The 17,703-nt window shown below is 46.5% G+C and overlaps 1 protein-coding gene across 1 annotated transcript in view; it reads right to left on the bottom strand.

The window, feature by feature from the left end:
* Positions 1 to 17,452, bottom strand: part of LOC144155589 (uncharacterized) — a 509,077-nt gene extending 491,625 nt beyond the window's left edge. The window contains exon 1 of the mRNA XM_077687126.1: positions 17,332 to 17,452. The gene's annotated coding sequence lies outside the window, so the exon portion shown is untranslated. The remainder of the gene's footprint in view (positions 1 to 17,331) is intronic.
* Between the last annotated feature and the right edge of the window lie 251 nt (positions 17,453 to 17,703).

Raw genomic sequence — 17,703 nt, 5'->3', positions numbered from 1 at the left:
GAATAAATGAAGGGCGCTTTTCAGGAAAGAGATTAAGAATGAATGCTTCGCCTTTCATAATCTAAATGTTTCAGCAGTGCCCGTGCACAAGAAAAGAAGATGACTTTTCGCGTCACATTGTAACATCAAGCACGTACTTGAGAGCAGTAGTGCGGCAACGCTGCAGTGTTAATTGCTGTGCGAGTTTGTTTTTGTTTTTGTTTTGTGTACTGTAGTTAGGAAAACAAGGCTACAACGTTCGTGATAAAATACCAACGACAGTAAAATGTAAATAAACATCAGCGCTTGATATTCCCAGCTGATTTCTCGGCCTACAAATAGACCACAGATGGGAGCCGAGAAACAAAATAGGACAAGCGGTGAAGTGCGGAAAAGTGCAAATTGTACTTAAAGGCGTCAAGTCAAATTGCATTCACTTACGGAGACGACGCACTAGCCACAACGCTACTTTTCTCGTGGACACCAGCCGCCTTCTGCTCTGTACAAAACTTTAAATCATCATTGCCTTTGAAAGTTGTAGCGACCACAAGCGTGTGACAGCACATGGATCGCACCGGCGCCGTGGCCGCTCAGGGCACTGGCGGCCTCCTAACACCCCCCCCCCCCCCCTTCCCACCAATTGCCACCATGCTATTGCCACCAGGCTTTTGCTCATTGCTAGTGCCACCGTGCGCGCTCACAGCACACTTCCAACGCCAAAATTTCACTTTTTTTACCCTTTTGGACATTATTAAGCCAGCATAAGTTTGTTATAACCCTTTTCCAGCTTAATCCCCAAAGTTAATCCCTAACAAGCACTCTGGGTGAAAGTTCAACCATTGTTGTTGCTGATGGCGTTCTCTTGATACTAATTAGGTATACGCATTTAATAAAGAAGGAAGCAACATAATCTACGACTTTTATGCGTCATTTAGTGCACAATGCCAACGCTAGACTTCGATGTGCGCTACCCGTGCTCGATCCGATAGTAACGCAGCCTTACCACAAGCGTGTGACAGCACATGGATCGCACCTATCTGCCGGTCAGAGTAACGGATTCGGTATGTTATTATATTATTTACGTCAGACAACTTACTTCGGTATTCGAAGCCACCGAAATTTCACTCCGAACGATTCAAGCGTCAAAAGCATGTCGCACATACGTCTTCACCCTCTTTAAAGGAAATGTACCGCGGAGGAGGGGGAGGGGGGGGGGGGTGTTAGGAGGCCGCCAGTGCCCTGAGCGGCCACGGCGCCGGTGTTACGGTACCCGGCGCCGCCAAATGTCACAGGTTGTGGCATTGGACGTGGTGTTCGCGTTTCGCGGAGTGCGAGCGCGGACACGCCCGCCGGTGGCCTCGACCGACATGTTGACAGCGGCACAGTGCTGCGGTAGACCCGTCAACCGTCGGCCGCCGCCGGGGGCGACGCGGCCCCGTCAGCACAGATGAACCGACCCGAGAGCGGCGGCGGGGCGGCCAATAGGCATGGCACCGTCGGTCAAACCGTCGGCTGACCGACCCATGCATTGTCCCAGATCGCAGCCCCGTTCCAGCTTCGCCGCTGTCCGGCCCCATGCGACCGAAAGCAACAATAAAAAAGAACCTAAAAGGACTTCTGCTTGCGTGCGAAATCTTCCAAAAGCCATCTTCTGTATCCGTTTATGTGTTTTGGGTACCCCCTGGTGGGGAAAGGCTGCGCTTTGCTTCGCCTGTTGTGATCATGCAGTGTCCTTGGCGAAACGGCAACAGTGTGCCGGTTCTTCTTGAACATTACTATTATTATTGATTTGCCACGGTGGCACAGCCGGGAAAGACACGTCGCTGCTAACTACGAGGTGGCCGGTCCGCTTCTCCGCGCCAGCGGCTGTTTTTCTGATTGAAGGAGAAAAACGGAAACGCCCATGCGGGTAAAATTTCCCAGCAGGTAGGAGAAGGCCTAAATCAATGCCTAGTCTTCTACTATGGTGCACCTCGTAGTGCAGGCATAGCGCAATGTGCCTGCGTGCACGTGTGTAGAGGTGTGTAGGTGCGTGTAAGTGTACACACAACCCCTTGTCTGAACTATTGATTGAAAGAGAGAATGGGTTCCAAAAACACAAATAGGGATCGTGCAACAACGCGAACAACGCGAACAGCGTGAGCAGGCGCCAGCAGACGCGAATAATTGGCCCGCAGTAGCCAACCCGACGTCGTAACTGCGGCAGCCCAGCAGCCGGTGGCCGACCAGTGCACCTTCGACCGAGCCCCGCGCGTTGTGAGGGCGCCGGACGCAGGTGCCCAAAGCCTCCCGAACTGCTGAGGGCCGCGGTGCGAACACCAACGCGAGCGTGCTAGCCTCATCTTGCGGCCGTAATGAAGCGAAACCACCGCTCGAAGCACGTCGGAGGGGAGCTACCTTTTGCCGTCAACTGGTTATGGTTTGTAAAAGGTTTTCCTCAGGTAGCTGCTGCAAACCGGCCGCAGACAATGCCACCAAGTCCAAAGCGTGCTACCAACATTCTTTACTGTAGCGCACACAGCTTCAAAAGAGCAAAAAACAAACGGGGGGGGGGGGGTTAAAATGCGGCAGCTCTCAACGTGCATGTTGGTAATGTTTAATCACCAGATTGTTCTAATAAAAGATACAACATAACATATAACAACGCACTCTGAAACAACGAAAGAAGTCTTCTGGCAAAGCTGCGAGAGGCTGTGCTTTCCATGAGCCTAAATTAAAAGTGACAAAATTCATTGAGACCTTGCTTACACGTGAAGCATATCCTGGCGAACTCGTCGAGTTTTTATTAACCGGGGTTTTTGAACTACTAAATCCGACATCATTGGACAACTTCCATCTCACTTATTGTATAAGGTGTTTTCGTCGGGATACGTCAACGTCGCTATACGCCAATGCCATTAACTACGAGCATTGAGAATGTGCAGCCTTATTACACACCAAGTTTGATTGTATTCAGCATACTAGATTTTTAAGTATCGTTAGGGTGATTTCGACCTAATTCGGCCGTTCAGGCCTATGAATCAAGCTCCAAATACCCCCTAATTAATCGTGGCTTTCTGCATCCGAACAAAATTTGACGTTCCAATGGCCGTTAATTTATATTTACCTCCTATCTCCCGGTCTACTTGCTTTGAAGATTGAGAGGTCGCAGTCTGAGCCAAATGTGTACCTGATTCGTTATTGGGTTGCTAGCAGCGAGGATCCTGGTCCCATATCTCTATACGAAAATAAGGTTGAGCAATCCTGTTTTTTGTTCGCCTTCGCATAGTTCTAATAACGAGACAACCTTCAGAAGACGATAGCACATACCCAGGTTTGCAATGTTGCCTGGTCCGGTAGAGAGTAGCACACCCATATACTAGTAAGGCTATAGTAAATAGGCGTAACGACCCTAGAAATCGCTCGTGGTCACAAACAGCACTCCCTCATGAGCACGGTATCTGGCCAACCTGTTGTACCATCCGGGCATGGCCCCCCGATGAACCAAAAATGGAGGCCATGGCCCTCATTCCTCCGCGAGTGTAGAGCGCCTGTGATACAACAGAGGGTTCTAAGAATCCATGGGTCCGGACAGGCTTCCACGGGAATTCGAACCTACAATCGACCCGCCGCGGTGGCTCAGTGGCTAAGGCGTTGCGCTGCTGAGCACGAGGTCGCGGGTTCGATTCCCGGCCGCGGCGGCCGCTTTTCTGATGGAGGCGAAAAGCGAAAACGCCCGTGTGTACGAGATTTCGGCGCACGTTAAAGATCCCCAGGTGGTCAAAATTAATCCGGAGCCCTCCACTACGGCGCGCCTCATCGCCTGCGCTGCGTCGGCGCGTTAAACCCTACAATCAATCAATCGAACCTACAATCGTTCAACAATAGAACGCTGTCGGGCAAGGACAGCCTTGCTGAATGAGTTATTGGAGGTGATCCGAGGCATGAAAAAAGGTGTCATGGTGTCAGAAAACGGGTTAAGTCTTTAAGGTGTTCATTTGCGTACATATTCTGTGATACCGAGGGCACCGAGAAAGGAAAGAGATCGAGGTACGGTTCTGATCATGTGAAGGAACTGTGCCGTATTAACAAGAGAGACGACGTACTACCGTTGAAGTAAAAATGGTATAGAGGTTAACGCCACTACAAGCCTATGCTGAGGATGAGACTGCTGACAAACAGGTGAACACTCAGTGCGTGATAGTAACGGGAGACTTTAACGGAAAAAAATGGGAGAGAAACAGGCGGGGAAACGTGAAGTGGAAAAACTTGAATTGGAGTAGCTGAGGTGATGCAGTGCTGAGATTTGAAGAGAGAAATCGCGCCGCGGTATAGTGAATACACTTTTCCAAAAATGAGGGCATCAGGAACGGAGATAAAAAAAGCAGCACTGATGAAGACAGAAGATACTGTGTTCCTTGCGCTGCCACATATGGGAGCGAGAGCTGATGGGGTTTCCCATCACACGAAACCAATCACCTGAGCCCGCGACGCAGCTTATAGCCGGGCTTTCTGCTGTTGCGTGCAGTCGTGTTGACACGAGTCCCTCACTGAATCTTCACTCGCAACACGGAGAGCCTCGCGTTGCACTGCGCAGTTTTGCAAACGGCGACGCTCCGCTGAGCAAACACCTTCCAACCTGTCGGCGAGTAAAAAAGGCGTTTCGTCAGTCCAACGGCTCTGTGTTTCTGCTGTCTGGTGACGCCGCCTCACCGCCAAGTGTCGTCGAATCCATTTTAGCGTACGCCTTCCAAGCGACCGGTGCATTGAACGGGTGTTTTGCCATCCAGGCGCCGCCGAGGTGTTTCAAGGCCGCATGGGCCTCCCGCACGTGAAAAGTGGATGTGCGGACAGCGTCAAGGATCGATTGGTGCTCACCTCCCGTACAACTTGTGCCGCGAGTGGTCAACAGCGTGGCTGCCTTCGACCAGCACGTGCAACCTCTTCCCGAGAGGCAAACGCAGTAATACATGTCTCGGCGACCGCGTTTCGTTCCTAAGACAGGACGTTGGCCTTTAAAATAAAATTGGAATTAATTCGAATTGCCAATCCAGGTATTCTGCAGGATCTTGAGTTTGCAGATCCGGGGAAGAGGAGGATGGTGAGGAGCCGAAAAAGGCTCGACATGAGAGGAGAAAGGACGAAACTTTCAAAAAGAAGGAAACCAAAATTTTCAGTCAATTGGTGTATACGGGACTCGGGAGTTTATAATAACGTTTCAGAAAAAATTCTTAACCGCAGAGGGTGAATGACCGCCTAACAACGATAGTCGCAGTATCTGCAGTAGCTGCTGGCAGAATCGTACCTAGAAAAGAAACTAGTGCGGTATCTCAGGAAACGAAGAAACCTTTTGAGAAACGTAAAAATATGAAACTCTCAAGAAAGAATGAAGTAACCGAATAAGTGGAGTTGTCGGAATTGGTTAACAGTACCTATAGATTAGTGACATGTGCGCTTACAACATGGCAAAGGTTGAAGAAGCATTAAAGTAAGGATGGCGTTTAATGGAAACGGAGAAAAAGTTTGCTCTCGACAGAGATATAATTGATGCACTCATAGGTCAGACTTGCAAAATAACGAGCAAAACAGATGAGGTGATGAAAGTAGCGGAGAACTTGTATGCAGGTATCTCCGTTAGCAACGTTAGGCCACGAAACTGAAAAATGTAGCTTGTTTCGCGGGTTTCAACAGTAACTAAAGACGATGTGGATAACGTGCTCAGGGGATGAAGAGAAGGAAATCCGCAGGTGACTAGCAAATAACTGTGGATAGCCTAAAGTGCTGAGGAGTCTTTGTCATATAAAAGTTTGAGAAATTATTTTTAGGAGTCCTCACGACTTTAAGGGTACCCCTAGCGTAAAAATGCAAACGTAACTCTGATTAACAACTTCTTTGTCGACTTCTTAGACAAAGTAATAGTTAACCGCATAAGCGAGACCCTAGACTTTCAACGCTCTATGGATCACACTGAATTTAGGAAAGACCCCTTAGCGATGAACCACATTCATTCCATCACCCAGGGGCTGAAGAAATGTACGGAGTATAACAAAACCACCTTCAATAGCATTTATAGATTACAAACAAAAGCATTTGATTCAATGAACACCGCCGCAGTAATGGATCAGGGAGCATAAGAAACATACATTAGGCTCTCTAAGGGAATTAATGGCGAATGTATGCGGGTACGATAAGCCCTCATAAGAGGAGTGGAAAGTTACCTATCGGAAAGGGCGAACTACGAGAAAACCTTACCCCCGAAAATTATTTTATCACACTTTAAAGCTTGGTTGGAAAATATCAGGAATACGAATAGGTGTAAAATATTTGAGACTCCTGAGATTTGCGAATGCCGTTGTCTTATTCAGTGAATATAGCAGACCTGTTAAGACTGGTTCAGGAACTGTACTCAGAAAGCTCAGTCGGAGGGCTGGAGATGAATATAAAGAAGTGTGAAAAAAAATTTAACTAATGTTAGACAGGCCCGGGAAAGCCTCTTCTTCAGTGTAGGTAAGTAAGTACTAGAAGAGGTCTGTAAACGTAACAATATTGAACAAGTTTCCAGTGTGATCCAAACTACGAGAAAGGAAAATCAGGCTTAGAATTAGAGCAAGGTCGGGTGCGTTCGCCTAGCACTCTCAAGCAATGAGTTGGCTACCTCTGTCAATGAAAAAAAGGTATACAACTAATAACCACTATTGGTGATGACTTATGAGTGGTAGAGAGAGACAGGGAGAATGAGCTTTATTGCAGCGTCAGCTGGCTGAACGACGAGAGGCGACCAGAGCTTAGAGGGTGCCGATGACCTGAGCTGCTCGTTCCGTAAGTCCTCGCTGGACTTGAGGGTCCGAGCTGCCTAACGCCGCCTCCCACAGCTCCTCAGAAGAGATGAGAGGGAACGAGCTTCATTTGGCAATGTCCTGACTTATAAGACAGAAATGCCTCGAAAGTAAACTTCGGTTGGCCCAACCAGCCATAAAAAAAAAACGGGACGTCTTCACTAACTTGAGAACTGGGGAGGGGCAAAGCATGCAATGTATAAGGGTATTCAAACATTGTAAGTCTCTCTCTTGCAACACGGCGCGCGCTGATTGGGTGCCGGAAAAGGCGGGCTTGTCGCTTGCGTTCGGCTAGTGCCACTAGATTCTTAGCCTTCAAAGATAATCTGTAAACATAATCTTTACCAGGGACACATGGGGGGGAGGGGAGTCCCCATTGTTCCCAGGCGCCTTATAATCCATAATGCGGTTTCGATGCTGAGCGCTCTCGTCCTAGGCCTTGGTGCCTTGGCGTTTTTGCCCATGGAGATGAAACCGTTTTGGGATAGAGGTATACGGCTTTGCTGCAAAACTCTCGTGTCTTTGAAGCACGAAGCGTTCCAGTGCGAGGCGTTGGAAAACGAGTGTCCCGGTGTGTTCTTTTAGTATGCGTTTTTGCCATGGAGATGAAACGTTCTAGCGCGAGGCGTTGGAAAACTACTGTACCGGGGCCCAGTTCTCTAAAACCAGAGGCCGTCGTTTTGAAACAACGCAGTAGCGCTATGCAAACGCATGTGTTTTCGGGTTTCGGGTTAGGGCGCCGCTTTGAGGGCTGGAGGCAGAGCGAAAACCCCTGAGGGGAGCACTGCCACAAGAGCGCAAAGTGACACGCAGTACTGCGTGTCGCTTTTACAATGCTGCGTGTTGCCTTGCGCCCTTGCCCCAGTGCTCCCCTCAGCGGTTTTCACTCTGCCTTTGGCCCTTAAAGCGGCGCCCCAACTCGAAAACACATGCGTTTGCATAGCGCTACCGCGTCATTTCAAAAGGACGGCCTTTCGTTTTAGAGAATTGCGCCCCCGGTGTGTTCTTTTCGTACATGTTACTTTCTAGCGCGAGGCGTTGGGAACCCGTTGCCCTGGTGTTTTGGTACCATGGCCACATAAGACGACAGGAAACGCCAACAGCCCGAGCTCCTAAGGTGCTTCGCCCCTAAAAGAACGATTGGAGTAAAGCTTACAGATAGCAAAGGGCCGCCTTGGATAAGGGATCAAACCCGGCTGGAAAACATTTGCGCTGAAATTAAGAAGTGGAGTTGGGCCGGGGATGGCAGTGCGCAGTGCTGACAATAGGTCGACCAACGAGACTTTAGAATGGTTACCGAGAGGCGATCTAGAGATAGAAGAAGGCAGGTGACTAAATGCCGGAACTGCAGAGACCAAGGACGCGGGTTCTATTCCCGGCCGCGGCGGCCGCTTTTCTGATGGAGGCGAAAAGCGAAAACGCGCGTGTGTTCAGGATTTCGGCGCACGTTAAAGATCCCCAGTTGGTCAAAATTAATCCACTCCGGCGCGCCTCATCGCCTGTGTAGCATTGACGTGTTAAACCTCATAATCATCATAGATGCTGCGATGAAATAAGAAAATTACAGGACAAAGAATAGATTAAGGCAGCGCAGGAGCGTTTGCAAGTCTATGAGTGACGCTTCTTGCTTCATGTTATTATTATTATTATTATTATTATTATTATTATTATTATTATTATTATTATTATTATTATTATTATTATTATTATTATTATTATTATTATTATTATTATTATTATTATTATTATTATTATTTGTATTTTGTTGTATTTGTTGTATTTGCTTGTATTTTGTTGTTCTTCTCACGCGTGGATGTATTTGTGTCGTCGTTTGTCTTTTTCTTAAGTGCGCCAGAACAAAGGCTACGGCTGTACCTGGGCACTATAATAAAGAGATTGATTGATTGATTGATTATTATTATGCTGATGATGTCAAACTATTTAGGCACATTAGCGGTGTTCAGGACTGCTGTGCCTTGCAGAGGGATGTGTCGGAATTATCGGTCTGGTGCAGGAAAAACTGCCTAATTTTAAACCCCGCTAAAACAAAGGTTGTCACCTACAGCCGGAAAACCCACCGTCTGCTGTTTTCCTACAGTATTGAGGGAGCTCATCTGCAAAGGGTTGAGGAGATTAGGGACCAAGGGGTGCTTTTCGACAGTACCCTCTCTTTTTCTCCTCATATTAGGCTCATCACCAGGCGAGCACTCCGAAGTCTTGGAAATGTGTGTCGGATTACAAAGGAATTCTCTTCTCCAGATCCATTTCTAATGCTATACAATGCAATATGTATACCACAGTTAGAATATGCTTCTGTTGCCTGGAACGGCATCTCCAAATCTAGTAGTGAATTAATAGAACGTGTGCAGAAGAAGTTTTTATCCATATTTAAGCACCGTCATCACAATCACAGTTTTCATCCTGATTCTGACTTACCCATAGTCCCTTCCATCCCTTCCTTGAACTGCAGACGTATGCGTGCAGACCTTACATTTCTTCACAAAATTGTTCATGGTGACCTTTCTTGCGCAGACCTGCTTAACTGTTTAGAGTTTAGTGTACCACCAAGACCCACCAGGTCGCATCGCCCGTTCTTGACCGCTGCGCGCAACTCCAATCATTCTCCTGTGCGCAGAATACAGAATTGTTACAACCGCTTCTTTGAACGCCTTGACATCTTTCAGAAATCCTTTACAATTTACCGTACAGCGCTGTTGAATACAGTATGGTAAACACCTATGATATGTCTGTCGTTTCTTTTTTTTTCTGGAATTTGGTTTCTCTGCGGTTGTGCCTATCCAACTGATAGTTGCCTATTTTTGAAACTGTTTACTGTCATTTGTTCGTCTTATCATTTGTCTCTACACTCTTGCCGTTGTTTTTGTTGTATTACTGTCAAACTTTGTTGCTCTGCCTGTCGTGTGGCCTTTACGACAGGCGGAGCAACATAGGCATCTTCTTTTTTTATTTTTTACCTGTACCCAGGCTCCGCCTGTGCTTTATTTCTGTCATTTTAACTACTTCAATTTGTGTGTGCCTTGTCGCTTGTTTGTTTCTTGCTATATGTTTCTTGTATTTTGTTTTCATGTAACTACCCGTGCGCCAGCACTCAGGCCTCTGGCTGTTCCTGGGCACGTAAATAAACATGATTGATTGATTGATTATTATATTATTATTATTATTATTATTATTATTATTATTATTATTATTATTGTTCCTGGGCACCAAAAATAAAGATTGATTGATTGATTGATTGATTGATTATTATTACTATTATTATTATCTTTATAAATGATGTCGCGACAATATTTAATGATTGTAATTTTCTTTTATATGCCGATGATGTAAAAATATTTAAATCTGCCAGCTGTTCCGCTCCCAAGAGAGCAATCTCGTCCTTCTCGCATTGGTGCTCATGCAACAAACTCCTCATTAATACATCTAAAACTAAGGTAATGACATACACAAGAAAGACTGACAACATCTTGTTTCCCTATAACATCAACGGTGAATTACTCCCACGTGTGGTAGAGGTTAATGACCTAGGCGTCACTTTCGACAGTAAACTGAGCTTCTCTCCACATATTCAGGTAATTACTCGTAGAGCTCTTCGATCGCTTGGCGTTGTCTGTCGCGTGTCCAAGGAGTTCAAGGAGCCGATTTCTCTTCTCAAGCTCTACACAACTATATGTCGTCCTCAGCTTGAATATGCATCTGTTGTCTGGAACAGCACGAGCAAAACAAACCGTAAGCTTGTAGAAAGGGTCCAAAATAAGTTCATATCTATCTTCAACCATCGCTTTGGCGATAGTAGTAATTATAACCCTGGATCGCCCTCTTCATTGACGCTATCATGCTTCACTTCCAGGCGGAACAAGGCTGATATTCTCTTCCTCTTTAAAATTATGCGCGGCATAGTGTCTTGTGGTGAGCTGCTACAGCATGTTCGTCTTTATGTGCCGCAAAAGTGGACCAGAAAACATGATACCTTTTGCAACCCCAATTGTCTGCGTGTCTTGTGCCCTGTGTTCCGACTGCAATGCACGTACAATCGGTACTCGGATTACCTTGATATATTTAATGATTGCCCTACTCTGTTTCGCAAACATGTCTGTGAGTTTGTATAGGCGTAACTGCCAACTTTTCTTATTCTGCATTTGTCTTTTATCCTTGAGTTCATGCACTCAAATGACTTTCATTCCGTAACTTCAACATAAGCTATCCTTTCGTTTTTTTTTTTTCCCTTTGTATTTTGTATTTGAGAGATGTGTACATTATGTTTCGTGTGTTTCTGTTTCCGTGCGCCAGCACAAAGGCCCCCCCGGCTGTTCCTGGGCACGCAAATAAATGATTGATTGATTGATTGATTGATTGATTGATTGATTGATTGATTGATTGATTGATTGATTGATTGATTGATTGATTGATTGATTGATTGATTGATTGATTGATTGATTATTTTATTATTATTAAGGCGATTCCTGATCTATCGGATTCTATAGAAAGCCACATGGTCGCGGTGAAGTGCTCTAACACTCGTTCCTTCAAAAAAAAATTGGCCATGTCACTCAATCCTTCTAGCCCTGAATTTTTTATTTCTGGCAAAAAGCTTTCTTCTTTGTGTTTTCTTTAATATTTGGACTAAATGAGCTTACAAGCAACAAAATTGAGCTTGTGTTGCAAGTAATTAGCGATTTACGGGCCCGACATCTGGTTAGGTCACATTGTAATTAAAACGTTAAAATCCCGCAGAAAAAAATTGTTTGTTTTCCTAAATTTTGGAAAGCATTGAGCCCTCATACAAAAAATAGAGCTGGTAGTGCAGGTATTTTTTTATTTACAGTCATGCCATCAAACTAGGACATCGGTCCTTGGGGTCACCCCGACGTCAGCCTGGCCTTCACTGCAATGCCTTCCTCTTTCTAGCGTTCAGCTTTAGCAAAAAACCAAAATTGGTTATATCTATCGAAAGAGGCACCATTGAAGAACTACCTTCCAGAAAACTAGCCGTTTTCGCTTTGTTCTCAAATTGCTAGAACAATTTTGGTTAATGTAATAAATATAGGACACCACGGCCGAAAGGTTTAATAACTGCTAAACTCTCCGAATTTTAAAAATAACCGCTTGAAATGAATTTGCAAATATGTTTTGTTTAGTGAGAACTGCGAAACATAGCGGTACCTTTCGTTCAACTGCAGCCATAAAACATAAGTACATCATGTTTTGCCCCTGAAACAACCATCTACAATCTTCAAAAGTTATTTAAGCATGATACATTAGAGATATGCATGATCGCAGTTTAAAAACCACTTCAACTTTGTGTTCTAGCAGGAAGGCGCGCACACGTGCGACAGCACTACCGCTGGGGCAATCAGGCGATAGCATACGGAAGCATAAATATAGCACTGGCACTCTTATTTATTTGGTGTGTGTGGGCCACTTGAAAAACGCACTGTGTTCTAAATACATCACCTTCAGCAGCGTATATACGGCGAAAATTTCTGCAGTACCCCAGTGCGTGTGTGTGTACAGCGATTCCAGGTCAATTGATTGGTGGTGAGCGTTTATGGAAAATGCTCATTCATAGCCGAAGGGCCGGCGAGACACGCAGTTATAACCTATTTGAAGTCGTAGCATATAAAACAGCTTTAATCGAAACGCGACCATTATACCTCTCAAGGCGAGCATTCTTTGCGCGATTGAGCCAATATATGCGCTTCGCATCCCTAGAAAACTGTGCTCGGGTGTTTACGATGATCCTCTTTCTTGGGCTAGCTAAAGCCGAAAAGTCTGTCTGTCCGTCTGTCTGTCTGTCTGTATGTCTGTCTGTCTGTCTGTCTGTCTGTCTGTCTGTCTGTACATCAAGTATATACAGGCGAAACCATTTCAAACTACTGAAGCTGGTGGCGTGATTTATACACATGCATTTGTTCAACAGAAATTATGCGGGATACTCAGAATTTTAGAGGAATGGGAAGGTGGAAGCCCAGTTGGGCGTTCTGGCAGGCTGCTTGCTGTTGAATTTTCTGGTCAGGTGGTGGCCGGCCCCCTGGACAGCACCCTCTGAAGCTTGTTCTGCTCACTGGCACTGGACATCGCCGGGGGCCTTGTGTTCGCCCCCGACAGAACCTTCGCCTCCCAAGGCGCCTCGCAATGCACGTGTCGCAGCGGTTTACCCTCCCTGGTTTCCTTTACCGGCGCGCGCTCCTATTTTCTCTACCTGACAACGCGTTTCATATTTGTAGCGAACCATAAGTACATAAATGACATTTGTTGTGTTTTATAGATTACAAATACATGTAGCATTGTTTTCAATAAAAACGCGGCAATACACGGTGTCGAAGACAGGCGAGGTAAAGTAAATACTCAATAAAAGATGCCTATTAAAGATTGTAGCAAGAACAATGGAAAGAAAAGGTTCCAACCGATGGCGGCGCGCTAGCAGGCGGAACGCGGGAAAATGGAATCGAACTGAGCAAACTTTAGACTCAATTAACTTGAAACTTCAGTTGCATTGATTGTGGAGGGAGGGAGCGGGAAGGAGAACAGCGTTAGTGAGGGCGGGAGGAGAGGGTGCTTACGAGGCAGAGGTGGCAGAAGACGATTGTGTTTCGACGAAATTTGCAGCAAAGCGAGCAGATACGCGTTGTTTTCGAATTACTACCAATTGCCACCATGCTATTGCCACCATGCTATTGCCACCATGCTATTGCTCATTGCTAGTGCCACCGTGCGCGCTTACAGCACACTTTCAACGCCAAAATTTCACTTCTTTTACCCTTTTCGACATTATTAAGCCAGCATTAGTTTGTTATAACCCTTTTCCAGCTTGATCCCCAAAGTTAATCCCTAACAAGCACTCTGGGTAAAAGTTAAACCATTGCTGTTGCTCATGGCGTTCTCTTGATACTAATTAGGCATATGCATTAAATAAAGAAGGAAGCAACATAATCCACGACTTTTATGCGTCGTTTAGTGCATGATGCCAACGCTAGACTTCGATGTGCGCTACCCGTGCTCGATCCGATTTTAACGCAGCCTTACTTTCGCGTACTGGCGTCGCTAAGGAAACGGGACAAGTCAGGGCTTCGGCAATTTTTGTTTCCTTGAAAGGGCAGTTGTTCGAAACGGGAAGCCCTAAAACTGAGTGGTACTGAAGTTGGGCATGCTTCTCATCAATCTGTACGTTATTGCTTGTTGACTGGCTTCCTTCTGAGCGGAGATGAATTTTGTGAATGTGATGAAAACAACGGCGAAACTTCTTCATATGCTTATTGTAAATGTCATACTTTCTAGCTTTCCCTGAACATTACCCCGGAAATGCGTGGCTACTTCAAGCAGGAAATGCACTGAGTGAAGTTTATTACCACGTTTTTTTTAGGCTTTGTGAGTGTCTTTACAGCTTAGTACAGTTAGCGCTTCGACTGGAGAGGGGAGGAAGAGAACGGGCTTGAGTGTGACACGTGCTACAACTTGCAGACTTTTATGACGTAATGCGGTGCCGTATGGGGTAACGCCATCTGTTATCCTGTTTTTTTTTTCCGAGCTTAGGTATCGCTTCCCGCAGTGAGTTATGCCACCTTGAAAGGAAAGCAGATAAAACAAGACACCGGTTTTCCGACACACTTCATGCATTCGGTGACGCTGTACCAAAAAGGTAATGATGAATCTTTCTACGCATCACAGAGGAAGGTGGGGAAAGTAGCGATGGGGAGTTTCCGCTCTCCCTGATTTTGCATAGCAGATATCAGAACATTTTGGGAAATGATTGGCGCCTGTCACTTCGCGTAACGCACTGCGGTATTTTGGGACGTGAAGAACGGTCTTAACCGCCAGTTAGAGCATGGCACAGACCTAATAAAAATAAACATAGACCCCACGTTAAGGCCGCGCAGTCGTCGGTATTAGTATGACGACATTCATGAACGTTAACGAAAGGTCGGACCCTGCTCTGCGAGAGAAGCTGGCAGTAAAGGCACAACGCTGGGGGGCTTACTGCGTACTTTTGCGACATTTACGACTCACGTTAATACGAAGTCCACGGGGACCGCAAAAAACACCGAATTTAGCGAACTCCCAATTAAACACGAAGCGCAATAACAGCACCGTCATTAGTCCACAACACGTCTCCCTTCTTGATTTTGTTCAGAATCTCGACTTTCGTCGGCAATTAAAGCGTACCACATGGTTTGCCCTGGTAGTTGAGGCTTATCGCTTAATTCGAAGCCTGAAGCGCCCACCGCACAACCTCCTTACCCAGAGCTCTGCGCAACAAAGAAGGTTGGTTGAGGACCCGAAAACAGAGAAAGGAGTACGCTGCAGGCGCAAGTCTCAGCTGACCTGCCGCTTTACGACTGCGCGCTGCCTCACTTGCGATGGGGCCGACATAGTGCAGAACATGGCGGTGTTACGGCGCTTAAAAATTTTGAATTTTGTCGAAATATGATGGTCACCTTGATGCGTTTTATTCTAAATAACTTGCAATTAATCGATACATCAGGGTTGTAGCTTCGAATTGCCGAGCGATTTGCTTTATTGAATTGCATGTCAAATTGGCGGGACTGGACCATCACTTCCAATTAACCAAAAATTACAATTAAGCGACTTGTAATTATCCAGAGGTGACTGTACTATGTACTGTATTTTACGTCAGCAATAAATGGGATATATGTCGGCAAAATTTTTGCGTAGATCCGCATCGATCCGCGTTTTCCCTGTAACTGAGCAAGGGAAAATTCGACATCCACCTGAAATTTTAGGTGGACGTCAAATTAGCCATTTAAAGTGGGTGTCAAATTTTCTTCGCGAACTTTCAAATTCTGGCATATTAAGCTTTATATTCGCTATTATTCACACAGGACGTTCGAAAACGAAGTGCGAGTGCTCTCCATCAGTAAAAAAAACCTCAAGCACCCACATTACATTCAACGTGTCTACACTCATCAGTAATATTTGGTCCCCCCCCCACCCCCTCCCGCCACATGTTTTTAATGGTGACCAAATTCAGCCAGTCTATGTCGGCGAAGTGCTCCAACAATTACCGCCACAACGCTTTCACCTCACAGGCTGTAGTCGTAATCCCCCGCATAATAAAAAGCAGGGTGGAGCTTCTACGGCCAGATTCCGCAGAGCAATTTGGTTTGCGCTGGGGCCCATTTGGGACGTGCGCAGCGCGCTTGCGAGACGAAATTCGGGAAAACGCGCTCGACATTCACGCACCTTTGGCCATGCCTACGGGAGTGATTTAGTCTTAAGCCACCCGCAGAGGAATAGCCAAAGGGGCTGTGCATCCGTGAAAAGCCAGGAAGGCTGCGTATACAAGTGTCAGTCAAGTACGACGCGGCAGCGGGGCGTATGAAACAGAAAGCAAAGTAATTACGAATTCAAATCTCAAGCGGAACCCAGTTTTCCATCTTTCGCTTTTTTTTAATAACATATCGACTTCGTCTAGTTTACGTATGCTGTGCAAACGTGTAGGAACAGAGCCAAGAAGTAAGGTAAGGCATACCTTCATTAAATACCCCTGCTTCTTCACTGCTACACAAGCGACAAAATTTTCATATTGCGCTCATGTATTTTGATTCCATATTTAGAAGAAAAAAACTTCATAAAACTAGCTGTAAAAACGTATGCCCTAATGGCTTGCTGAAACATTCGATGGGGGTTTAAATCTCGACTCGTCATGTGACTGGAAAAATACGTTGAGACACGAGGTCGTCAACATTAAGGCAAAAGAAAGACAGAGGGCGAGCGGAGGGGCGGGGGGAGCTATATAATAATAACCTGTTGATATGCTCGCCTCTTTTCTGCACTCACAAACTGCCACTTCTTTTTTTTCGTATCGCCATCCAATGTTGGATGTGTTCTAAATGCAGGAATGTGTAATGAAATGAGCGTACAATGTTCTGCAATGGATATGACAACAAATAATAAGGTGTTACCTGAACTGCGGTTCTGCGATGTTTTCTAGCTTTATATTGCTTTATATGTACAGAAAGACACATGATATAAAAATAAGCCGTAACTCCCCGGAATAAAAGTATCTCTCGCTCGAATGAGGAAATAAGTTAGTGTAGGCAGCAGATCTGTTTGGTACTTTACATTTTAGCCAATTTTACATGCATTTGTGACTGAGCAGTCCGGGCAAAGCCTCGGCGAAGACATCGTGAAAATTGACGATGGGTAGGCCATGTTGCAAAAGAAAACCCGGTAACTGCGGGACAGCAGTGTGCTTGCAAGAGTGGTCTGGCGCCTGTAGCAGCGCACTCAGAGTACACTTGTGACTGCACTGCTGCAGAGGCCAAGAGTACGAGACACAAATTCATGAGGTGCACTGCTGTGACATATCGCAACGCTCGCTTTAGTACTAAGTGCACGGCAGGTCCCGGGGCGTTGCAGCTCTAAAACTGTATGCAAACTGACGCGCACTACCCGTGCAGTCAGTGGCAGTGACAGTGCACGCAGGGCAACCTGGCGATTCCCTCCGACTCGCAACAGTGGCAGGAGTAGGAGAAGGAGGGCAGGCGGCAGTGCTCACCTGGGCCGCGCGTACCGGCGCAGCTGACGCAGCCGGAGCACGCGGGGCTTCCCTGCAGGGCCTGGGAGCACGCGGGTCTCTCGGCAGCCGCTGGCGAGTGTGCGCGCGGCCGCTCTGCCGCCGGGAGCTGGGCCCAGCGGCCAGCACGCCGGAGACAACCGCCAGGTGCCGCCACACACCGCCAGGCTGCTGCTGCTGCTTCTGCTGCACACACGGCCCCGGCGTCGGGCCGGGACGGCCGGTCTCCGTTCGCCTCCCCCTCGCTGCTTCGGGCGACTCTCTCGTGTTCCAATCGCGGGTTCCAAGTGCAACCTCATTCCATGCAGTCACGTTCGGCACAACAGTTACTGTTAAACGTGCAGTAGTCGGACA

This window comes from Haemaphysalis longicornis, unplaced genomic scaffold (assembly GCF_048455015.1).
Source record: "Haemaphysalis longicornis isolate Haplotype H1 unplaced genomic scaffold, Haemaphysalis longicornis Haplotype H1 scaffold_1, whole genome shotgun sequence".
NCBI classification, from domain to species: domain Eukaryota; kingdom Metazoa; phylum Arthropoda; class Arachnida; order Ixodida; family Ixodidae; genus Haemaphysalis; species Haemaphysalis longicornis.
Note: the sequence above shows the minus strand (reverse complement) of the source record. Positions and strands in the feature narration are given on the sequence as shown.